Source organism: Piliocolobus tephrosceles, chromosome 19 (genome assembly GCF_002776525.5).
Source record: "Piliocolobus tephrosceles isolate RC106 chromosome 19, ASM277652v3, whole genome shotgun sequence".
Classification (NCBI taxonomy): domain Eukaryota; kingdom Metazoa; phylum Chordata; class Mammalia; order Primates; family Cercopithecidae; genus Piliocolobus; species Piliocolobus tephrosceles.
This window is the reverse complement of record NC_045452.1, coordinates 49,507,529-49,533,192: the sequence shown is the minus strand read 5'-3', so window position 1 is coordinate 49,533,192 and position 25,664 is coordinate 49,507,529. Positions and strand designations below refer to the sequence as shown.

Sequence of the window (25,664 nt, the reverse complement as noted above, 5' to 3'; positions counted from 1 at the left end):
CAAGAGTGAAAAAGGTAGACCAAGTTGCTGCCTTTGTGAAAATTACAGTACATTGGAGAAAAAGGACATTAAAATTATAATATAATGACGGGCAGTGAAAAGTGCTGTGATTACAAATAAAGCAGAATGAGGAGGTTAAGAGTGATGGAGTTGGACTCCTATTTCAGATAGGATGGTCCGGGTACGTCTCTCTGGCAAGGTGACATTAAATAGAGATCTGAATGTGATGAGAATGAGAAGACATTCTAGGGAAAGGAAACGGAATAAGGAAAGGTGGGAGACGAAGGATAGTTCCGATAACCGGTGGTTCTGTGTCAATAGAGCTTGAAGTCATGCAAAATTACAGAAGTAGAGACAAAAAAGGGATGTAGGAGAATATTTTTGTAGGGATTGTAAACTGCACTGAAGAGTTTAGATTTTTCCTAAAATCCAAAAGGCAGTGTGGAATTGAAGAAGTTTAAGGAGAGATACGACCAAGCTAGAGTGTTTAGCCGGTTACTCTGGCAGTAGTATGACGATTAGGAAGAGTAAAGGAACATCCTGCATCCATTTTATACGATACAAAGCAGAGGTCTTCAGACATTTTTGCTCTTTTCTTCCCAAAAAAGTAATTTTGAACAATATTTAAACAAATTTGATAGTGATTTTAAATACCTGTCAAATATATAATTTCCAGCATCCTCAAAATATTGGCATTTAAAGGTAATTATTTTACTCAATTAAAAATATGCAATAGAATGTAAATACCAATGTGATTTGAATTCCACCAACTTCCACTTAAAAATATACAGTAAGTCGTTCTTCACTCTTTTTATGTTATCACCTTTCTCTTTGAATTTCTTCCACTATAATTTTACCCTAAAATATTTTTATGATTTGGAGATGTTTTATAGATAACTGTCATATGTTTTGCAACACACACACACACACACACACACACAAACACACTGTTTATAACACGCATTCATTTTAGTTTTCTGTGACCAAAATTTTTTCATTTAAAAAAATTTCTTCCGGATTAAGTGACTATTACATTGTTTATTAGTACACAATTCATCAAGCAACATAAATCAATGATAGTATAACAGTAATAATAGCATCAATCCCCCACATAGTCCTTATCACATGGCAGCCACTGCTTCTGGTGCTCCCCTTATTTTCCTTTTCTTTTTCTTTTTTTTTGAGACAGAGTCTCCCTCTGTCACCAGGCTGGAGTGCAGTGGCACGATCTCGGCTCACTGCAACCTCTGCCTCCAGAGTTCAAACGATTCTTCTGCCTCAGCCTCCCGAGTAGCTGGGAATACAGGTGTGCACCACCACACCCAGCTAATTTCTGTATTTTTAGTAGAGACGGGGTTTCGCCATGTTGGCCAGGATGAACTCAATCTCCTGATCTCGTGATCTGCCCATCTCGACCTCCCAAAGTGCTGGGATTACAGGCGTGAGCCACCGCGCCTAGCCTATTTTCTTAATTAACTGAAATCCTCACAACCAGCCCATGAGGCAGCTCAGAAACCTTGTTCAGAGAAATAAGGAGGTGGGAATGGAGAGACTTCTGCCAGAGCAATGTCTTTGAACTCCTTCAGCACCACATGCCAAAATCAAACAGCAAACTGTCATCAAAGAGCATCTTTAACAATCTATTAGCCAATTCAATTAGTTACTCCTTTAATGTTTTGATAGTAAAATATTTGAAAGTGCTCAATGTGCTAAAAGATTTGTTACATGGGAACCATGGTTACCAATCATGGGGGGTCATTATACCTATGATGAGGCAGTGCAGACGACTGGGGGGTTGAGAAGTTGGCCTCTTCTTTGCTGAGGGAGGGAAGGGCAATTCACCAAGTAGATAACTGAAGTGTTCTACTTTCTCAAGAAGATCGATTTTAGGAAAGATGACTATGGAAGTTGAAGATGTAGGAACCAACTCCCTTAAACACCTTACTCCTCTTGTTTCTCTCGGAAAGCCTTTCTGTACTACCAGGGCTATATGTACAGATCCTCAGATTCCTGGTTAATCCCAGCCCTTCCCATTGCCCTTTTGCCAGGGCCTTCTTGGAATGCATACTCAATGTTCCTCTAAATTATCCTTTCTGGTGCTTTTCTTGTCCTTAAGACACTTTGCAACCTTTTAAAACTTTGCTCTTCACAATTTAGGCAACTGAGTTCCTAAGATATTAAAAGGCTCTCTCAGGCCATGACTTGAAACTGGAGACCAGATTTTTATTATATTGATCAACTCTACTAATGATGTTCAGTCCCGGACTGGTTAATTTATGTTTTTTACTAGAGCATCGATGCATATTTTTGTCATTGCAAAACAGCAATAGTCACATTTTAATAGGGAACAAACTGTGAGTAAAAGTGAGAGATGGCAGGGGGAGCATTTCTGAAATCATTGTGAATGTAGCTGCTATAGTACCTTATCAGCCAAGAAATGTATTTTTAAAAATTGTAATAAGGAAAACAGACTTTCCTATTTCTACCTTTGGAATTCTAGAACCATTTCAAAATTATATTGATAAAAAAAACTTATTTAAATTTCAGCAGCCTACATTCCTACTGGAAGACACATATTTCTTGAAGGATACAAAAGCCATCTTGATGTATTAATTTATATATAGAAGGTTTCAGAGCTTGCTGGTTGAATGATCTGTTGGAACATGACCATTTTTATTAAACTGTCGTATTTTAACTTATCCAACAGTTACGTTTATAGTGTAAAATCTCATTGGGGATTTTTACATGTTTCCACAGGTGGAGTGGTAGAAAATTGATTGTTGTTGTTTCATTTGACAAATTCTTGGATCTTCATGTATTTTCCTGCATTTACCCATCACTAGGAAATGGACTGCTGTTACTTGCCAGGCCTTTGCTGTGAGAAGGAAACAGAGTCCTTTTGAAAGCTCTGGGTGATGTTTGTGAATATTTAATGATGGAGAAGGTACAATGGCCTCATTTACAGTGATACATCAAAATTAATTTCATGGTATTTTGTTAAGGAAATACTCTTAACCAGATGCTTTCAAATAAAAATAAATTAGTTAGCAAAACTCTGACAAGAAATTTATCTAATTCTGCAAAGTCTTTGGATGCAAGATTTCCTTAACAAAAATAGAATCATTCATGCAAACATGATTGAGTTCAATTTATTTCTGTTGTTCAAAAGGAAACAGAAAGAAAAAGCATTTCTGTCTTCTGATGCTTCCAACTCAAACGGAAAGTCTTTAATTGAGTCTCATGTTTTTATTAGAAATATATTAAATGCAAAATTAAGTAGAAAGAGAGAGAACCACACAAACATAGAAGGATGTTAAGTACTTGGATTAGAAACACTGAGCAGATCCTTCAAGTACCACATCCATTTCCTGGGCCCAGAACAACATTGTATATTACTGAGTCACCCAACCCATCCCTAAAGGCAATCTCAGAGAAAAGAGCCTAGCTCCGTCTGAACTCACGGAACATTAATCCTTGCTGAGTAATAAACCTCACTGCGTGGTTCAGTAAACATATGGACTAAAAGTGGTTTCATGGATGAATATCTTGTACACGTTTTACTTTTCGCCATGTGATGTTTTAATATCATATATACAGTCAAATTGATCAGTTTTTGAAATTGTACCTGGATTTTCTTAAACTTAGATTCTAAAGAAGTTTACTCAGGCTTTCTTCTAGTATGGTTTCATATTTTGCACATTTGGAGTGTATTTTATGTACATAGTGAATCTGAGGTTACATTTTTCCAAGTAGCTATCCAGTTTCATCCACTCCATTTATTGAAAAGAACGTTTTTTTCATTGCTTTGAGACTGCACTTTAATTGCTTCTAAATTTCCACAAATAAACTTGAGTCTGTTTCTGCATATTCTATGCTGTTTCTCTGACATGTCTGTCTAGGTATGCTCTAGTACCACTATTCTAATTATAGAGCCTTCATTGGATGGTTTCATGCTGGACAGGGCTAGTCCCTTCCCCACCTCTTTTTTTTGTTTTTTTTTCAAGGTGTTCTTAGATATTTCTGCATGTTTCTATAGGAGGCTTCAATCCTAGGGGTAAAGTGTCAGAATTCCTGTACCAAACTCCCAAATAAATATATGTAAATGTATACATACAGAGCAAGATGAAGCAAATGTGGCAGAATGGTATCAAGTGATGACTCACTGAAGGGCATATGGGTGTTTATAGAATTCTTGCAACTTTTCTTTTGCTTAAAAAAATTTCAAAATAAAATGTTGGGAGAAAATCAAAGAAACAAGTTGGAGAAAAGTTAAAGTGGTTACCATTTATGCTTTGGAAGAGGGCAGACAGACATGGGAGTGGGAAAGTGGCTCTTCAGCGTGTACTTTAAAATAATATTTAGTCTGGGCACGGTGGCTCATGCCTGTAATCCCAGCACTTTGGGAGGTGTAGACGGATGGATCACCTGAGGTTAGGAGTTTGAGACTAGCCTGGCCAACACAGTGAAACCCTGTCTCTATTAAAAATACAAAATTAGCTGGGCGTGGTGGTGCACACCTGTAGTCCCAGCTACTCAGGAGGCTGAGGCAGGAGAATCGCTTGAAACCAGGAGGCAAAGGTTGAAGTGAGCTGAGATGGAGCCACTACACTGCAGCGTGGGTGACAGAGTGAGATTCCGTCTCAGAAAAAATATATATATACATATATAAAAGAAATAATATTTTATTTTATTTTGAGCAATCTAAATGTATCAGTGATTCAAAGGAAAACATAAATCAAGTGAAAATTAATATAATTACCTCAAAATATGGAAGCTATGAAATGAATTTCAGGCTAATGTCAAATTTGGCCAGTGTTAGAAATGGGAAATTTAAATGGTGTCATAAAATGCTTGAAGAATAACACACACTGGGGCCTTTCACCAGACAGAGTGTGGTAGAAGGGAGAAGATCAGGAAAAATAACTAATGGGTACTAGGCTTAACACCTGGGTGATGAAACAATCTGTACCACAAACCCCCATGATGCAAGTTTACCTGTGTAACAAACCTGTACTTGTACCCCTGAACTTAAAATACAAGTTAAAAAAATAGAAATTCATGTACCTAAGTTATAAGTTATAAAAATAAAATTCTTGAGGATGGATGAGCCAAGGGAGTTCTTCCGGGGGTCTGCCTCTCCCTGGTCCAGGGAGCTACTGGTTGAGAGGAGCTGGGAGCCGGGGGGCATCTCACTCCCAGAGGAGGCATCCCTGGAAACTTAGAGAACGTTTTCATCTAGAGATGACAATTCTGACTCCTTTTCCCACTTGCGTCCTCTTGTTTCTCACTCTCTAGAGATTTCTGTATTTATTAAAGGCCAACCAACTTCCATTGGGTGGAGTCCTGTGTAACATGTGTCCTTGTGGTAGAGTTGACGCATGCAGATGCACATTTGCACACTTCTGACATCACTTCTTCTCTCTGGGTTCCACTTTTCAAAGCAGACATTCTGAGGAGGAGAGGGGGCAAGAAATCCTTCCTAGTTGTCAAGCTATCTGGCACTACTACTTTCCCTTAGCTAGACTTTTTCTTTTTTTTTCTTTTCTCCCTGGAATCCTATTGTCTTGCTTCTTATTCTTCATCTGATTACAGCTCTCCTTCTTTCAGGTCTCAGGATAGACTTCACTTGTTCTGAAAATTTTGTCTATACGTTTCAAGACCTTGTTATCTGTTCTTTCTAGGTACTCCCATAGTCCTTGGGATAAAGACAGCATACGACATTTTGTGGTGTGTTGTAATAACCTAATGATGACCAACATTTACTGAGCACTCACTATATGCTCAGGGCTTAAAGTACTATTTGACTTCCACATCAATCCCATGAGGAGGAGACATTTTGACCTCTATTTTACAGAAGAGGAAAGTTGGCTTAGAGAAATGTAGTCACTTGTGGTGGGCAGTCTTTAGGGTGGCCTCCAATGATCCCCACCTTCTGGCATTCACAGTCTTGTGTAATCCCCTTCCCTTAAAAGTGGGGCTAGTAACTTTCTCCTCAATAGAATACAAAGTGGTTAAAGGTCACTTCTGTGATTTGATTATAGAGACTGTGACATGTATCTTGGTGGCAGATTCTCTCTAATGCTTTCTGAGCTTGTACCCTTTGATAAAACAAATGTTTTATCAAATGTATGTTGGAAAGGCTCATATGGCAAGGGACTGAGGGTGCCCTCTGGCTAACTGCAACCGAGGTCCTCACTCCAACGACCCTCAAGAGTTGAATACTGTCAATAACTGTATGAATACACTCAGAAGTAGATGTCTCTGCTGTTGAAACTGCAGATGAGACACTACTCTTGTGTATGATTGTAGCTTTGTGAGAGACCTTGAGAAAGAGGGCTCGGTTAAATTTTGCCCAGATTCCTGACTCAGAAACTGTGAGATAATAAATTTGTGTTATTAAGCTGCTGCATTTTGGGGTAAGGGCAGGTAACTTTGGGTAACTGATAGGTAACTTAGCAATAGATTGTTAGCAATAGACAACTAACACACTTGACTTAGATCCCACAGGTAGAAAGCGTACAGGGTGAAAATCCGGGACCTCTGATTCCTTCAATGAATACTTACGTCATGCTTCCTGGCTACTTACCAATTATTATTTTTTTCATTTCAAACTTGTTCTAACTTTAATTCCTGGCATTTAGCCTGAATCTGGTATTTTTTTGCGTCCTTGATGGTTATGGAACGACTGTGGGTCATGGACAGTGGATCCATGAAACACAAAATATTGTATGGTAAGTTAGCCAATCAAAGCAACATTTTTTTAACTTTGTATTTCTTAAAATTGAGAAAAGAGAGGCTGGGCGCGGTGGCTCATGCCTGTAAGTAATCCCAGCACTTTGGGAGGCACTTTGGGATCACGAGGTCAGGAGATCCAGACCACCATGGCTAACACGGTGAAACCCCATCTCTACTAAAAATACAAAAAAAGGCCGGGCGCGGTGGCTCAAGCCTGTAATCCCAGCACTTTGGGAGGCCGAGGCGGGTGGATCATGAGGTCAGGAGATGGAGACCATCCTGGCGAACACGGTGAAACCCCGTTTCTACTAAAAAATACAAAAAACTAGCAGGGCGAGGTGGCAGGCGCCTGTAGTCCCAGCTACTCGGGAGGCTGAGCCAAGAGAATGGCCTGAACCTGGGAGGCGGAGCTTGCAGTGAGCTGAGATCCGGCCACTGCACTCCAGCCTGGGCCACAGAGCTAGAGCTAGACTCCATCTCAAAAAAAAAAAAACAAAAACAAAAACAAAAAATATCAGCCAGGCGTGGTGGCGGGCACCTGTAGTCCCAGCTACTCGGGAGGCTGAGGCAGGAGAATGGCGTGAATCCGGGAGGCAGAGCTTCCAGTGAGCCGAGATCTCTCCACTGCACTCCAGCCTGGGTGACAGAGTGAGACTCCATCTCAAAAAAAAAAGAAAGAAAATTAAAAAAATTAAAAAAATAAAATTGAGAAAAGGGAAGAGCTACACATAGCACAATGCTTGGAACTATTTTGCACTTCTGATGCTGACTGCTATGTTAGGTTGCATGGTTAATTTTAACATCTCTCTACATTAGAATGGGGATTGGGTACCAGACATGGGCCCTGATTTGAAATGAATTACTTTAAAAAACATTTGTTAAACACCCTGAAATTTCTGCCTATGTGCCAAGTCCTTGAAACACAAAGGTGGATAAAGCAGTGTAAGGGCAAGAACAAATACAAATAGTGACATCATTGCATGATGTGATAAGCGATTTAATTACAATTTGAACAAATTACTGTGGGAATAAAGGATAAACCAATAGTACAGTGGGTAACCTTCCTTCGGTTGTCTCCCTGTTTCTTTCTCTCTCATTTTCTCTGTCTACACACATGTGCACATTGACACATATATTGATATAGTTCTGGCTAATTCAGAAAATCATGAATGTTTACTCAAGAGAATTAAGATTTTACTCAATGATTTTAATTGTAAAGTGACTATGAGAAAAAGTTCAGGTGAAATGACTTGGCCGATCTGAAGTAGGTTGTTATCAATTTTAATGAATAATTGAGCAACAGGTTTAGAGACATTAAAAGAGATGACACGCAAATAAAAACCAGAGAACTGCCAATTGAAGGGAACAAGCAGAAAAGCAATTTAAAGGGTTGTTCTTCTGATGTTCAAAGTAACTTTTGTGATTTTTACACATAGAGAAAAAGATAATGTTTTTTCCCTACTTCAAGGCACTGCCATACAAAATAATCAAAAAGAAAAAGTATGACTTTCGGGTAGCCATTTTCTATACCTCGATCAGATTACAGGTCTGATTTTCATTGGTTTACTTACAGTGAATTTGCACTGCTACATGGTATTGTTAGTCTATGTGGGATACCATAAGGTGTCTCCCAAGAACTTAGGAATAATGAAAATAAAATTGTTCCCTCAGAGCTAAACTATGAGCCAAACAAATAATAAATAAAAGTGGAGAATCACAGTTACCTTAAATAGACAAAAGAACTCCCAGACTGCAAGTCTTGATTGTAACCAGCCTGAATGTATTAGAGTACTAAGGAAGAACATAGTTTCAACTGATGTCTGCACAGCCTTGGGAGGATAAGGGAAAAGAAAGTCTCAGGGTAATATGGGCATGCCATTTAAGCATGGTCCTAGCTAGGGAGTAAGAGCAGCCTTTTGAGTAGGATGTGTCTGGCTCTTACACATCAGATTAATCTCCCAAATCCTTGTTGTGTGCTCTTTACATGGTCAGGAAGGAAATCCCCACTTGTGATCTGGCTTCCTGTATGGGTTAAGGTAAGCAAGGCAGATCCTGAGAAGAGGCGACGGAAGCAAGTATCAGTTTGTTGAAGAAAGATAATATCAGTTTGTTGAAGAAAGAATAGAAAGCACGGGCCGGGTGGAGTGGCTCACGCCTGTAATCCCAGCACTTTGGGAGCCCGAGGCGGGTGGATCATGAGGTTAGGAGATGGAGACCATCCTGACCAATATGGTGAAACCCCGTCTCTACTGAAAATACGAAAATTAGCTGGCTGTGGTGGCACGTGCCTGTAGTTCCAGCTACTCGGGAGGCCGAGGCAGGAGAATCGCTCGAACCTGGGAGGTGGAGGTTGCAGTGAGCAGAGATCGCGCCACTGCACTCCAGCCTGGCGTCAGAGCGAGACTCCATCTCAAAGAAAAAAAAGAATAGAAAGCATGAATAGTGATTGCAGACATAAATTTCAGTAGTCCGCTGAAGAAATATTCTGTGATTTAATGTCAGTCTTTTTAATGTCACAATTTAGAGCAAACTTTTTCTCCCTTAGAATTTTAACATGCTTAATCCCCTTTCATCTTAATAAAAGAACCATGCCACCTCCACTTTTTCCAACACCCCTTTCCTGAGTTCCAGCTAACACTGTGAAAGCAAGGTGTATGTTTCTTAAGTATTCATCTAAGTTCTTGGATTTATTTACGTATTGTTTCCCCCTGGCATTAATAAGAGTGTTGTTTGAATTTTCCAGTGGTATTTCAGTTACACTCTGTTGTTTCAAAAGAAAGTTGTTTGTCCAAGCTTGTCCAAGTCAATTTCAAGAGGCTCAGCCACCAAAAGGTTAATCAAAGAGGAAGCCAAGGTCATCAGTGAAGCCTCACAAGAGGTAGGATCACATGGGTGAAGTGGGCACCCATGGGTCCTACCATCCTTGGCATCAGGTTAAGTCTCCATTCTGGACCACCTTTGTCTGTCTGAACCATTCCTCTCAGATTTTAGAGTCTGGAAATTTCCTGAGTAGCTTAAGAAAAGATAAGAGCCAAAGTTCCCAAACTGTAGAAATAACCCAAATGCATGACTCTTTTTATTTCCATAAATTTGGCCAGAGACATGACAATTTGGGCAACTCTGTGCAGTATTTTACATTTAATGATTGTTATGACCCAAACTCTGCTAGGCAGAATAGTATAAGCATTTGTAATCCGTACTAAAATAATCCATTGGGTATAAAATCCAAACTTCAACATTGGATGAAATGGTGTGTTCTGGGCCTACCAAGATAGTTGTTACACATATAAGAACTCAAAACACTAAAACAACTGGTAGAAACAATTGCTCTTCTCCTTGCTGTAAACATGAAAGTGAGAAGCAGCAAAGAACGATCAACACATTAACACCCTTTTCATATTTTTTGTGACAGCTACCTGGAAAGGGCAGGAAAGAAAAATGCAGATAAGAAAATTAAAACCACAGACTCCTGGGGGACAAACAAGAGCCTTCTGATCCTAATTTGATCTGAAGTTAAGAATGAAGGGGATTTCTGTAGCAGTTTCTTTTGCATAGCAGAGCTCCGACTTTTCCAGCAACAGCGTGTCCCTGGAAGCTACACAAAGTCCTCTTTGATTGCCTGTGATCAAAGCCACGAAGGCTCTCCTGCAACATCTTAGCTTCAGAAAGCCAGGAAAATCAGAATGCTGAGAGATTAATAATTCCTAAACACATTTTTAAGGTGAGTGGTACTTCTAACAGAGCTTCATTATTACTAAAAATGATTTGTTTCTGACTCTCCTGTTGGGGAAAAAGTTAGCCTTAACTTTCCGATGAGCAAGTTGCATGTTATAGTAGATATTGAACAATATAGTCAGTTGTTTTCCTCAGAATTTATGCAGCTGATCACATAGGGATAGGACTGGATGATAGAAAGCTCACTAGACTGGAAGTCAGGAGACTCAGCTTTGTCACCAATCAGATATAGCATCATGGGCAGGTCTAATAGCCTTGGCCTCAGCATCTCCATCTGTGAAATGGGCTGAAGGGCTTGAGCTCTCTGTAACCTCTTTGGGATGTGCTAGTTAAGGTGGCTCCCATTGGATTCCACATATCTTTGTTTATAGCCTTGACTGACCATTCACAAGACTGCCAAATCCCAAGCTGCCTCCTCTTCTGTACCATTTCTGCCACGTTTGGGTCTTTATTAGCAGAAGAGTGCAGACACTTTAATATGAATTCACATGCAGCACTTGACTAAGGGTTATTTCTACCTTTTAAAAGGTGGCAAGCGAAAGCATACAACTTGATATATGGGGGCGGGAAGGATCACATTTTAAAGTCAAAAGAACTGCTTATATATTTCAACTATAAAATTTATTATCTGTGTGAATTTCATTAAATTATTTAACTTCTCTAAGTCTCAGTTTCTTATCTGTATAATAAAACATAGTCTACATGTTGCAGTGAAGTTAAAAAGAGTCTGTTTATGAAAAGCGTAAATTTCTATTTAATATCAAAAGTACATAATCTAAGTTGTGAAGTCTTTATTATTTTTACTATTTATTTTTATTTATTTATATATTTCATGAATATTACTAGTAGTTGTTATATAAGAGTATTAGTAGTAGTAGTTGTAGGGATAAGAACCAACAAATTAATTTTTAATGATGGCATTACATATACAATCAGGAATCGGGGTAGAAGAATTAATTGGGGAGAGGGAAGCCTCTTTTTGTGGTAACTAAAATATGTACAACCATACCTGAACTAGTCACCCTATTTTACTTCCTTCTGTCCCTTCCTTCCCTACCTCCCTTCTTCCCTCTTTTCCTCCCTCCCTCGTTCCTTTATTCCTTCTTTTCTTGCTGTGTTGCTTTCTTTCTGAATATGCACCTACTCTACATTTGCAAACTCCAACTCTGGATCCATTCTAAAGGAAAGACAAGCCAACTACAGCATAGAAACATCACCCTGAGCCAGAGCTCTGGGTCAACAGTGATGACAGGAGGCATCTGGTAGGGAGAAAAGATGTGGCAATTTTACTTGGAACTGCAAAGATTTGAGACTCAGAATCACGCTGACATTTGGGGACCTAGCAGGGGTGTATAGACAAAATGTGGCACCACATTTGTCTGGAATGACTGATTGCTGAGGCAGATTTTCTTGTAAAGGTAAGGACACCAGGAAATATGGTCCAATCTCTCCTTGATTTTCTGAGGAGGGTCAATAGAGAGAGAGAAGGAGAGAGAAGAATGAGAGAAGCAAAATGTGGAGACTGTTGCAGAGTCAGCTCTCTTACAGATTCTCAGAAGAAAAAAGAAAACCTGTGATACTGATATATCAAATAAGAGGTTTGATACATTATTAGATATCAAATTGATATATCTAATAAGATAGGTTTGATATTTTCACTCATGTCTGTGTGAAGAGACCACCAAACAGGCTTTATGTGAACTGTTTGGACGAACGGAGGCAGGATGGCGCATTTCCAGGTTCTTCTTCACTAACCTTTCCCGTGCGTGAGAAAATGCAGCCGGTGCCCAGGAAGGTGCAGATCAACTGGGCATGCGCCAGGTGACGTCAATCCGAAGAGACCAAGATATACCTGGTCGCACCTGCAGAACCCCCCCGACACGCCCGTGCCCTGCCTATTGCCCTCCCACTCCTAGAAAAGCCGCTCTCAGCCAGCGTCACACGCGGCCTTCCTTCAGCCCCACTCCTGTTGGGATGTCAGGACTGCAGGAACCCCACCCGAGAGCCCCACGGCGGGGGGGGGGGGGGGACTCTGTCGGCCTTCTTTGCCGGAGGCCAACAGACCTCTTCCCCACACCTTAAGTGACCAAAAATAAACTTGCAGTTTTGCTCCTACACTTGCCTACCCACACCTTAGGTTACCAAAAATAAATGTGCAGTTTTGCTCCTACCCTTGCCTGGTCGCTGGTTCTTTTGTGCCCTCTCTGGTGGTCTTAGAAAAACAAATCAGTTGGTGCTGAAGACCCGGGAGGAGACCCCTCCTCAGGCTTCTAAGGATTGAGGAACCTCCTCCTGCTTCCACACCGCAGACGGACCAGGACCTGAGACCCGCTTCCCTCACTCTCACGGCCTCTCTGGGGTAAGTGCCCTTGTCTCCTCTTTACCTCCCTCGGCCAAAATCCTGCGCAGGTCCGAGGTCCATTTTGAGCCACCAAGTGGCTCGGGAGACCCGTTCAGGACGGAGACGTCCACCTGAAGGTGATCTCCACTTTGGCTCCATGAGCCTCCAGTCTGTCTCTGCTGGTTCCAAAGGACGCTTTGAAGCCAGGCAGAGATCCACTTCCATTTCCATTGTGTCCATTGTGTAAGTAAAGAGGAAACAAACGGGAAACACCCCAGTCCAAATTTCCAAAAAGCACCCCCTTAGGGTGCCTCCTAGCCAATTTAAAAACCTTACAGCTTGAACAAGACCTTAGGAGGAAGTGGTTAATTTTCCTTTCCACTGTGGCGTGATCGACCTCAGCAATTTCTGCCAGCGGCTAAGCAAGTGGTCCGAAATTAATTACGTACAAGACTTTTGGGCCTTAAGCTCTCCTCCCTATATTCCTCCTTCTCTCCACCCCCTCCCTTCCTGCCCAGACTCCTCCTCCTCCCCCCATCCAGACTCCTCCTTCCTCCTCCTTATCTACTAATAATCCACTCAGTCCCGTGCCTCCTTCAGGGCCCCCAACTGGCTGTCTTGAGTCCCCTATCTCTGCCCACACCCTCCTACAGTGTTAGCACCTTTGTGAGAGGTAGCTGGGGCAGAGGGGGTAGTCAGAGTACATGTCCCTTTTTCATTGGCCGATCTTTCCAAAATTGAGAAGCGTTTAGGTGATTTCTCAGCTAATCCTACCATATACATAAAGGAATTTAGTTCAAAATCCAGAAGAAAATCCAGCCACATTCTTAAATAGGCTGACTGAGGTTCTAACCCAATATACCCAGTTAGATCCGGCCTGCCCCACAGGGGCCACCATTTTGGCGTCTTATTTCATTTCTCAATCAGCTCCTGACATTCGTAAAAAACTTCAAAAGGTAGAGGATGGTCCTCAGACACCAATACAAGACCTAGTTAAATTAGCCTTTAAGGTCTATAACTCCAGAGAGGAGATGGCAAGCTCGCCTTGAACAGAAGGTTCAGCTCCTAGCAGCGGCTTTACAGCCCAGTCGTAACCCCAGGCCAGAGAGCACACACCCCACAGACTCCAAGGCTGCAAAAAGAGCCTGCTATAAGTGCGGCAAGGCAGGACACTATGCCAACAGGTGTCTGCAGGGTCCCCGAGCCCCAACGCAGCCTTGCTATAAGTGCAAGGCATCAGGACATTGGGCCAGTGAATGTCCTAACCCTCATCCACCAGCAACCCCCTGCCCTGCTTGCCAGCAGGGAGGACACTGGAAGTCTGATTGCCCCACCCTGAGAACAGGTGCTGCGTCTCCACATGACCCCCTTTCCCAGGATCCTGGGAGCTCCTTCCAGCTCCTACATCTGGACGACGACAACTGAAGGTGCCGAGACTCGGGGACCCCCATCACCCTCGCCAAGCCATGGGTAACTCTCCTGGTAGCAGGTAAGACAATTAATTTTTTAATCAACAGCGAGGCTACCTATTCTGTTTTGCCATCCTTCTCTGGACTTAGCCTTCCATCCAATATCTCTGTAGTAGGAGTAAGCGGAAAGCCATCCACTCCACGAAAAACTCCACTCCTTAATTGCTGCCTGGCCAACAACTACTTTGCGCACTCGTTTCTCATTATACCCTCATGCCCTACCCCCTTACTAGGCCGAGAAATCAGTTTGGCTTTCCCCCACTCACCTCAAACTTACTAAATTTTCTTAACTATCTCATACTCCCCAACCCTGCCAGGGCCATCCTTCTGGGTTTTGCCCATATTCCAACAAATGCTTCCATTCCTCATTCCTATACTAATACTGTGCCTTATTTTATTTTTCATCCGTGCGTCCAAATACCAACCATAGGCCCCGACCTTAACAACGCCCCTTAACAGCAGGAAGTAGCCAGACAGACCACGGCGCCCCTTTATCACTATTATCAATAAAAGGTTGGACTGTTTGGACGAACGGAGGCAGGATGGCGCATTTCTGGGTTCTTCTTCACTAACCTTTCCCGTGCCTGCGAAAATGCAGCCGGCGCCCAGGAAGGTGCAGATCAACTGGGCATGCGTCAGGTGACGTCAATCCGGAGAGACCAAGATTTACCTGGTCACACCTGCGGAACGCCCCTAACACGCCCGTGCCCTGCCTATTGCCCTCCCACTCCTAGAAAAGCCACTCTCAGCCAGCGTCCCACGCGGCCTTCCTTCAGCCCCACTCCTGTCAGGATGTCAGGACTGCAGGAACCTCGCCCGAGAGCCCCACGGTGGGGGAGGGGGGGACTCTGTCGGCCTTCTTTGCCGGAGGCTGACAGACCTCTTCCCCACACCTTAAGTGACCAAAAATAAACTTGCAGTTTTGCTCCTGCACTTGCCTACCCACTGGTTCTTTTGCGCTCGCTCTGGTGGTCTTAGAAAAACAAATTATGAACAATAAAGTTTTTTAATCGCCTGGGTGCAGGCAGGCTGAGTCCGAAAAGAGAGTTAGCAAAGGGAGATGGGGTGAGGCCGTTTTATAAGATTTGAGTGGGTAGTGGAAAATTACAGTCAAAGGGGGTTGTTCTCTGGTGGGCAGGGGTGGGGGTCATAAGGTACTCAGTGGGAGAGCTGTTGAGCCAGGATGAGCCAGGAGAAGGAATTTCACAAGGTAATGTCATCAGTTAAGGCAGGAACCAGCCATTTTCACTTCTTTTGTGATTCTTCAGTTACTTCAGGCCATCTGGATGCATACGTGCAGGTCACAGGGGATATGATGGCTTAGCTAGGGCTCAGAGGCCTGACGGATACAACATTTGGTTATATTTGATATATCTTATAATAGATACTATATATATAAAATATATCTTATATATTTGATAAATATATATAATATATAATATATATCTTATAATATATATTTGCTATATATTAGATAGGTTTTAAATATGATTAGTTGGCAAGAAAGCTGCCTCACACCACCCCTACTGCAGCCTTTTGCACATTTCTGGTCCTTAGCCTACCTCCATTTCATCTGGTAATAGTAATGGTGGGACTGGACCTTTTTTCCAGATCACCTTCCTTTAGCTGCCTCTTGGTGCCACTTTTCCCCTTCAAGGTTGCTCTTGCTGCTGAAGGTTTACCATGACTTTATCTCTGTGGATGGGAATGGGGAGTGAGCGTATGTTATTAAGGAACCATCTCTTAATGATACAGTACTGGGCCCAGGGAGAACTTGCAATTGCATGCTCCATAAGTCCTTCTTTATTCCTTCCATGCACACAGCAGCTCTGCTAATGCCTCTCAGCCTGACACACCCAGTCAATCTGCTACAGGCAAGATGGTTTTTACTACAATGGGAGGGAATCTGCATATGTCCTGGTGGATACTGGTGCATCTGATTTTTACATAGGTTGCAAGTAATTTGACCAGTTTGTTAATGACCTTTTAAGGTGCATTTGCATTATGATTGTTCCCATTATTTGCCATTCTAATTCCACTTATGGGGGTTTTCTTTTGAGAAGCTAGCTGTCTTTCCTACCTGCCTGTAGCACATTCACAAAGTTAATGAGGACATGTGCTCATGACAGTGGGTGTCACCATTTTAATTGCTTCCAAATATAGTTAGCATATGTTGTCTCAGTATAGAAAATCTGAATTAAAATGCTAAGCCTTTTTAGTACTAGCAAGAGATAACAGTCTCTAGAGCTAGGGCTCTTCTGAGAAATTCATGTTTCCCTAGGGTTCAAGAAGAAGCTGGTTTTTCTGAAACAACTCTATTATCCTTTTGATGTCCTTGGACTTTTAACGTTTCTGTAGATAGTGATCTGGTAACTTCCATGAGACAAGGTCAGAGCTAGAATGGGCTGGGACTTGCTTTCATTAGTATGTGCCTAAGCACTTGGTGCAGGAATGATATCCTCAACACTAGCTTTCCTGTTCAGTCATTTTATCCCTAATTTAACTATTTATAAGAACAAGGAACTTAATTTTGTTGAGGTCCTACAAAAAATTTTGCGTATTCTTTGGTTATATGCTGTAAGCATGAAGGATGTGTGAAATTTCTCGAAAGAGAAAGTCTGTTTCTTCTTTGCAAGAAGCTTACTATTTCTTGGATGAGACCAAATGGCCAGAAAAAGGAGTTTAACAATATTATACAAAGTAAATTCAAAGAAAAAAATATGGCCAAGCACAGTGGCTCACACCTGTAATATCAGCACTTTGAGAGGCTGAGGTGAGAGGATGACTGGAGGCCGGGGGTTTGAGACCAGCCTGAGTAAAATACTGAGACTCATATGTCTACAAAGAAAACTTAAAAAATAAAATATTAGTGAGTGTGGTAGCATGTGCCTGTAGTGCCAGCTTCTTGGGAGGCCGAGGCAAGAGGATTGCTTGAGCCCTGGAGTTCAAGGCTACAATGAGCTAGGATCGTGCCACTGCACTCCAACTTTGGGTGACAGGGTGAGACCCTGCCTCCAAAAAAATAAAACGTGTATATAGGTAATGCATCTGTTATTGAACGGTACCAGGAAAGGAGATTTCTTAAATGATTGGAGAAGGTGGGAGTGGAGAACTCTGCTTAGAAATGCCAGACAAGTTCAGATTTGATATGACAGGCTGCTCTAGTTCCTATTTGGAGAACCTGCAAAATAATATGCACAGTATCCTATGCTTTTGTCAGATAATAACATGCCAGAGGCAAGAGCTCTTTTTCAGGTGAGAGCGCGCATGTGTGTGTGTTTTGAGTTTGCAAGCTGTCTTACTTCATCCATGTTTAGTGGAAAAGAATATTGGCCCATTGCATAATAACAATTATGAATAGTTAATAGCAATTTTATAAAATACATTGTCTAGTGCAATGTAACAAAGGATATTCTCTTATTCATGTATAATAAAATATACTTTGATTGAGAAGCAAGCCCTTCGTCTGCATTATACAAATAGATAAGAGGTAATTAATGGGAAGATTTTCTTTTTTCTCTCTAGGAAAAACAATCACGTACTTGGCTTCCTTGGCTGCCTGTCAAGAAAACATCTTAACTCTCCAGGCACTGAAATATCTTAGAGGCAAATTGAATGCTCAAGATATGAAGCCTGTGATGAAATCAGTGCTGGACTCTCCGCAGATGGGGCCAGTGTAGCAAAGCCCTCTGGCATAGATGGGCTTCTTATTACTGTTAGTTACCATCAAATTGTTCCCGTGAAACCACAGAAAATTTTACCAACTCCCTTTAGGTCAAGAAAGAGAAATGGGAACAAAAGTAGAAAACAAATCATTCACTCTGTTCTAGAGTATAAAAGCAGATATTGACAGGCTATTTTTAAAAGAGTTACCTTTAAAATCATCCTTTTGCTTTATTAAAGAAAGCAGTCTTTGATTTCATGTACAGGTGTATGAAATATTTTTAGGTAAACAGTACGAAGATCTAAGGGAAAAGTCTGTGTGCCTCAGAAGAGGGAATGGTGTGTGCGATTGGATTATTGGATGTTCTGTGCCCTTGTGTAGTTATGTAGATCATATGTACATTGAGCAAAACCTACCTGGATCAGAACATATGGAAATCTCCATGAACCAGTAAGAGGTATTGGGATCCTTTTTCTTAAGGAGAAAAGTCCTTCAAAGTTAGGTACCCTTTGCTAGGCAGGCAGACTCATTACCAAAACTGCAGTATGCAGAGAAGTCTTGGGCGTTTGAAAACTGGCTTTGATAGGATGACAAGTCTGTGTGTAAATTAGTCTGCATAGTAAAATATTCTAATTTCTCCTGCATAGTAAAATGCCAATCAGCAACAAAGACAGATTACAGCTGGAACAAATGCACTTAGTACACTTGGATTTTTCCATACCAATGAAGTTAAACAGAAAAATAAATAAATAGAGCAATAGGAAAGTCCAAAATACCTCATGTGTGGCTTTGTTATGTACTTGGAGATAGATGCTTACACATATGTGTCATGCTTACAGAGACTGAGGTCCCAGGCAGGAGACAGAGAATACGGAAGGAAAAACTAAACTTCCTATAGAAAATGCATGTAAAACAGGTTTCAGAGCCAAATAATCACGTGTTCAAATCCGGTTTCCTACTATTTAGTTGAGTTACACAGTATTTCAGATCGTGAAAACATAATTTCCTCTCTTACGAAATGGGGAGTAATCCTCACCCTGTGGGATTCTGTGAGGAATAAATGCAAAAGCACACATCTGACACAGAGGACTGTGATTGTCATTTCAATGTGTCAGCTTGACTAGGTGACAGTACGCAGTCATTCAATTAAGCACCAACCTGGGTGTTACTGGCAAGGTTGCTGAAATACTGTGTAACTCAACTAAATAGTAGGAAACAGGATTTGAACACGTGATTATTTGGCTCTGAAACCTGTTTTACATGCATTTTCTATAAGAAGTTTAGTTTTTCCTTCCGTATTCTTGGTCTCCTGCCTGGGACCTCAGTCTCTGTAGGCATGACACATATGTGTAAGCATCTATCTCCAAGTACATAACAAAGCCACACATGAGTTATTTTGGACTTTGCTATTGTTGTATTTATTTATTTTTCTGTTTAACTTCATTAGTATGGAAAAATCCAAGCGTACTAAGTGCATTTGTTCCAGCTGTAATCTGTCTTTGTTGTTGATTGGTATTTTACTATGCAGGAGAGATTGTTAGCATCTGCAATTTGTTCACTTTCAGTAAAGCAGATTATTTTCCATAATCTGGGTGGGCCTGATCCAACCAGTTGAAAGGATGTAAGGGTAGAACTGAGGTGTACCTGGGGGACAGGAAATTCTCCCCATGGACTGCAGCATCAGCTTCAGCCTGGGAGTCTCCATTCTCTCCTTCTTGATGGCCTGCCCTATAGATTTCAGACTTACCTAGTCTCCACAGTCATGTAAGCCAATTCTTTGTACTCTGTCTATATGTCTAAATCTATCTAGCTACCTAGCTAGCTATTATCTATCTATCTATCCCTAGTTATATATTTCTTTCATGGAATGCTGACTAATACAAGTAAGAATCCTAAAATATTATTTTCCATATAATCCAAATATGAAGGTTCATATTTGAGTACACCAATTCTATATTTCTATCACATTGTAGTGGTGGATAAAAATAAATATTTGTTTTCTGCTCATCTCCTTTAAACTAGAGGAGAAAGAAAGGTGCCTGGAAGTTCTCAAGTCTTTTCCTGTTAGTATATTAGTATGGATTCACTGATTTGAAGCATAATCATCCTACACTTAGATAGCCTAGCCTTGAGGAAATCAGGCACAAGGCAGTTTAATTGCCCTGGTTGAGAAGGGAAAGGGAGAACTTAGGGTAAGAACATCAGCATCAACATCAACATGGGACACCATTTACCATGTGCCAGGCACTGTTCTTAACAGTTAACTAACAGGCATTCACTTATTTCCTCTTCATGGTGACCCTAAGAGGTGAATACCACTATCATTCTCACATTCCAGGTGGGGGATCTGAGGCATGAGGTTTAAATTGTTTGTCCTGGAATGTGGTAAAGTCATAGTGGCCAAAGCAAGAACACGGCTCCAGAGAGCAATGTGTCTGTAGAGTGGAAGCTCCTTTGGGTGCCTCTTTACCTGGAGAGACAGGAGGCAGGTGGAAGAATGTAATCCCATAGAGCAAGGAGCATCCACAGGAGCCCTCTGATATGGAATGAGAACTAGAGGAGAAATAAAAAAATAGGGAGAACTAAGGGCAAGGAATCTGAAAACAGGACTGTTAGTTAAAATGTCAGTGTAGGGACAACGTCTTGGTCTTTCTGGTCTCCAGAATTTAACTAATTTAACTCAGTGCCTGGAAAGTAGAATATATCCCAAAAATCTGTCATTAATTAAGTAAAAAGGTTAGGATAACATTTTACTAGGAGCTGGCCTAGATATTAGGGTTATAAGAGAAATGCAAAGCGTATTTTTACTGTCTGTGATTGAGGCCATGGTTATTAAGGTAATCTGGCTTACAAAAACCTCTTAAAGACTAAAAAAAACATTTCTGAGTTCTTTAAGTGGATGCCTCAAGGAACATTTAGGGAAAATTTTATTATGAGCATGTGATATTTAAAATAAATGAGAAAATTCTATCATATTTGTACCTTTTAGTTTGCCACTTGAAATACAAACCAGTGGCCGGGCTCGGTGGCTCACACCTGTAATCCCAGCAGTTTGGGAGGCTGAGGTGGGCGGATCACCTGAGGTCAGGAATTTGAGACCAGCCTGGTCAACATGGTGAAACCCCATCTCTACTAAAAAAAAATACAAAAATCAGCCAGGCGTGGTGGCGGGCACCTGTAATCCCAGCTACTAAGGAGGCTGAGGCAGGAGAATCGCTTGAAGCTGGGAGGCGGAGGTTGCCATGAGCCAAGATTGCACCATTGCACTCCAGCCTGGGCAACAAGAGTGAGACCCCATCTCAAAATAAAAAATAAAAATAAATAAAAAAATTTCAAAAAAGAAATACAAATCAGTGACTGAAATGGATATATCCCAACCACGGACTGTTCCAATATCACATTTAAAAGGGGTTGGTGGTCTCATTTCAATTCCCGTCACATACACTGTTCCAATTGGTAAATCCCTGCAGACAAAGCAGAAACTCAAAAATCACGGTAGAAGGTTTCTTTCAACTTCTCAGATTAACTATTTTGGTAAACAGCATATGTTTTCCTCACATAGTGCTAATGTTATAATGGTCAACCTCCAGATTTAAGTGCATCGATTAACTAAAACTACACTACTTCTGTGAATAAAAGATGTTTGTTTCACTAAATTTGCCAATTTAATTAACGAACACAATTTCTTATATATAGAAAATTTGAAACATAAATAGTGCTTACTTCTATGACTAATTGTTTTCCTAATAAATTCCTGCCTAAAAGATTGTTGGCATGAGGATAGCATTATTTTTTAAGTTCTTTCTCAAAGAAGCCAGTCAATTAAGAGCTTATTGAGTGTGTACCAGATAATCTTTTTTTTCCCCCAGAGGACTTAACTTTAAGCAAGATTTTTCAACTTCTGCATTAGTGATATTTTGGGTTGAATAATTTTATGCTGTGGAAGACAGTCCTATGTTTTTGAATTTTTAGCAACATTCCTGACCTCTACCCATTAATGCCAATACTACCCCTCCCTCAGTTGTAATCTTAAGTGTGTCCAGACATTTCCATACCCCTAATTGGCAAAATTATTCCCAGTTGAGGGAAGCTGCTTTATATTCTTGAAATAGATTGCACTGGACAGCGTAGGCTATCTATGACAAGTGTTTCTCAGATCCTAGCTTCAGATAATAGAAATTTATCTTTTGCTCTAATCAGAGAACAGTGAAGGTCATGAAGGTGGGAAGGAGTAACATGTTCCACATTAGAGATCTTCCACCTTTCACCTGCTAGAGTCACATTCCACTGGCCAGAATTTAATCATCCATGCCCACCTAAATGCAAGGAAAGCTGTGAAATATACTCTGATTGCATGCCAAAGAAGGAAAAGAACTAAGATTTGGGAAATAACATCAAGTCTCTGTTACAGGGTGTATTAGTCTGTTCTCACGCTGTTAATAAAGACACACTCGAGAATGGGCAATTTATAAAGGAAAGAGGTTTAACGGACTCACAGTTCCACATGGATGGGGAGGCCTCACGATCATGGCAGAAGGTGAATGAGGAGCAAAGTCACGTCTTCCGTGGTGGCGGGTAAGAGAGCTTGCATAGAGGAACTCTCCTTTATAAAACCGTATGATCTTATGAGACTTATTGACTACCATGAGAACAGCATGGGAAAGACCTGCCCCCATGATTCAATTATTTCCATCACATCCCTCCCACGACACATGGAAATTATGGGAGCTGCAATTCAGGATGAGATTTGGGTGTGCACACAGCCAAACCATATCACTGGGATCACAACAAAATAAGGTCAAGTCATGACAAACAGCTTATTTTGATGGTGTTGGAAGGGACTGCCACAAAATATCATTAAACTTATTCACTTCCAGTCAAAGAAGGCTGTATTTGCTTACATAGTCCTAGAACACTGAGCCAAATTATGAAAGGACAATCTCAAAGTCTCTTCTTTGGTCATTAGTGTGCGTTTAGTGAGATAATGCACCCTCTTCTAGTCCAACATTCTCTTCAGGTTCTTCAAGTCTGTCTCAGAGCTATCAAGGAGGCAGCAAAAGGGATACCTTTGATCTGCTGTTTCTGGATTCACAAGGAGCTCAGAGAAACAACCAGGACACAGAACAAAACAAAACATGGAGCTCTAATTTAGGGGTTTCAGCTAAGGGAGCCACTCAGCATCAGCACTGGGAAGGAGGTAGGTAAATCCCGATTCAGTTTCTGGCTTCAGAAGCTCCCCTCTGTGAGATCTTCAGAAATCTTAACTGGAAAACAGCTTCAGTCCCCTTATTTTCTAATGCTATGTTTTCAAGGTTGTTGTTAAGATTAAACGAATGTATATAAAGCAACTGGTGAACAGAGTGCCTGACACAGCAGTATTTACTTATGTACTTCTTAAGTCTTTGGAATCATAGATTATACTACTGGCAGACAGACTGACAGATGTATAGACATGATCCAAAAGAGAATGGAAAGAAGATGTGGAGACAGAGAACAGAAGTCAGAAACCAGAACAAAGGAAGGCAATAGAGGCACTGTAACATTACTAGAGAGTTATAGAATATTGGGTTTAATTTTAGGTAGAATGCATTTCATTAACTCTTTCTGGTTTTTCTTTGATTTGTCCATTATACAAAGCTGACCTCTCTTCCCTCTGCTGTCTACTCTTCTCCTCCCTAGAAGGTAGACAGTGACAGATGCTAAGATTGATTTGTCCTAGGCTATCTCAATAAGGACATTTTCTCTACAGAATTTTCTAATTCCAATGAGCCCCAAACCATAATTTTGAGTAGCTGTTCAAACCTTTTAGTAATGATAGTAATAAAGAATGCTACCATTTATTGGTTGTCCATAAAATAATCTTTATTCTGTGTCTGTTCTAGTTCTTACAGCTTCCTTTATGAGAAAGATTTCTTCTTCTGTTTATAGGTGAGAAATCTGAGACCTAAGAGATTAAGTGATTGGCCTGTGTCCAAGGTCTTGAGATTTGAATCCACTTTTTCTGACTCCAAAGCCTGATCTGTTTCTTCCTAACATGTTGCCTGCCTACTCTAAGTATATACAGTGTTGGGAATGTATGACACTGTTCTAGAGCCTCATCTTCTTTTCACCTCTGACATCCTCTTGTTTGTGGCCCGGTTGTCAGATTATTTGCGCTGGGAAACCCTCATTGGCGGAGACAAAGTGGCAAGTGAATAAAGGTGGCAATTTCCAGGGGGACCTCATTGTACATCAGACACAAAGTGTGACTCAGGCATGTGCCCCAACATAAAAGCCAAGAAAATGCCAGGCCTTTAAATAAGAAACACTGGATGTTTTCTGCAACTTAAATACAAGTAAGCTTGGGGGGTAGGGAGGGAAATTGTTGTATTTGAAGCTAACACTGTTTTGAAACTTTCCCATTTCACCATTAATGGTGGCACATAATCAAATTAGCCTTTAAGAGCAATCATCACTCCATGGGTGGCACCGTGGTATGCAAAGATGCCTCGGAGATTTAATTCTCTCTAATAGCTTTCCACAATAAAACAGCGACCGAATTTGAAAGTCATTGAGAGTAATTCTAGTAGGTCTTGTTCATACACGGCCTTGCAGAGGCGTCTCAAGAGCTAGTGGCTTAGATTGAGTCACTTTATACAGTTACAGCTGTAGATACAAGCGCAGACAGAAAACTGTACCTCTGAACACCTGTAGATGTCTGTCAGTGATTCACAGTTCATACAACGCCAAGATTCAAGTTTCTCTTGGAAGGGCTTTTAGTAATTCAGATGAAAAAACTTTCCAGATAGATTCCAAGGGATTATGTTTAGGGACTGCAAAGGTGGAATTTCCAAAATTTTGTGGGCTTACTTTTTTAGTTTTACAACAACATTTACCTTTCCTGTGTGATACTTGCTGATTACCAGGGCAATACCCTGTCCTCGGTAATCTACTGTGGGCTTGCTGTTGATGATGATAGATTTCACCATGAAACCTGTGACTTACCCAAGTTGTCAGAAACTACTAATTTCCCTGATAAGCACTTTGCCAAGCTGCTAAATGCCCCTTGGAGACACAGTGCCCCTGTTGCCTGCACACTTTGGACCTTTTCCATTAGCTTCTGACCCATTGCACTTGCACTCAGCACATGCTCTAATGTGAACTTCCAGCTCAGAACCCAGGTTCTTGAACTCATGAGCGCATTCAGCATCCCTTGCTATCGCAACCGGCTTGACAGAAAGACCATAGGCCAAGTGCAGCAGAGTTCCTGCAGCACAATACCCTTGCTCTCTCTGAGGTACTGAAAACAGGCCTGCCATTTAGCCTAAGTAGAAATTTAATTAATATGTTGAAGAAATAGATCAAATATTACTGTATAACTTTCAACAAGAAAACCAATTCTGAAATGAAAAAAAGCAAATCATGCTATATATTAAGATAAATATTTATTTAGAAAAAGTTCTTATATTTCACAAGTATTCAGTGTATGTGAAATTCAATTGTCTTTTAAATCAGATTCTATTTATGCCTTTACAATTACAGTTAGAATTTTAAAAATGTTTCTTTCTTCTCTTTCTTTCTCTTTCTTTTCTTTCTTCTTCCTTTCTTCCTTCTTTCTTTCTTTCCTTTCTTTCTTTCTTTCTCTCTCTCTTTCTCTCTCTCTCTCTCTTTCTTTCTCCTTCCTTCCCTCCTTCCTTCCTTCCTTCCTTCCTTCCTTCCTTCCTTCCTTCCTTCCTTCCTT

The 25,664-nt window shown here is 40.9% G+C and overlaps 1 protein-coding gene and 1 long non-coding RNA gene across 8 annotated transcripts in view; one reads left to right on the top strand and one right to left on the bottom strand.

Moving 5' to 3' along the window:
* Positions 1 to 25,664, bottom strand: part of GRIK1 (glutamate ionotropic receptor kainate type subunit 1) — a 416,917-nt gene that overhangs the window by 206,305 nt on the left and 184,948 nt on the right. The gene's annotated exons all lie outside the window — the stretch shown is intronic.
* LOC111524984 overlaps positions 9,488 to 25,664 on the top strand; it is an 18,779-nt gene continuing 2,602 nt past the window's right edge. The window contains exons 1-4 of the long non-coding RNA XR_002725921.1: positions 9,488 to 9,613; positions 10,148 to 10,456; positions 22,962 to 23,141; positions 23,827 to 23,872. This is a non-coding gene — a long non-coding RNA (uncharacterized LOC111524984). The remainder of the gene's footprint in view (positions 9,614 to 10,147; positions 10,457 to 22,961; positions 23,142 to 23,826; positions 23,873 to 25,664) is intronic.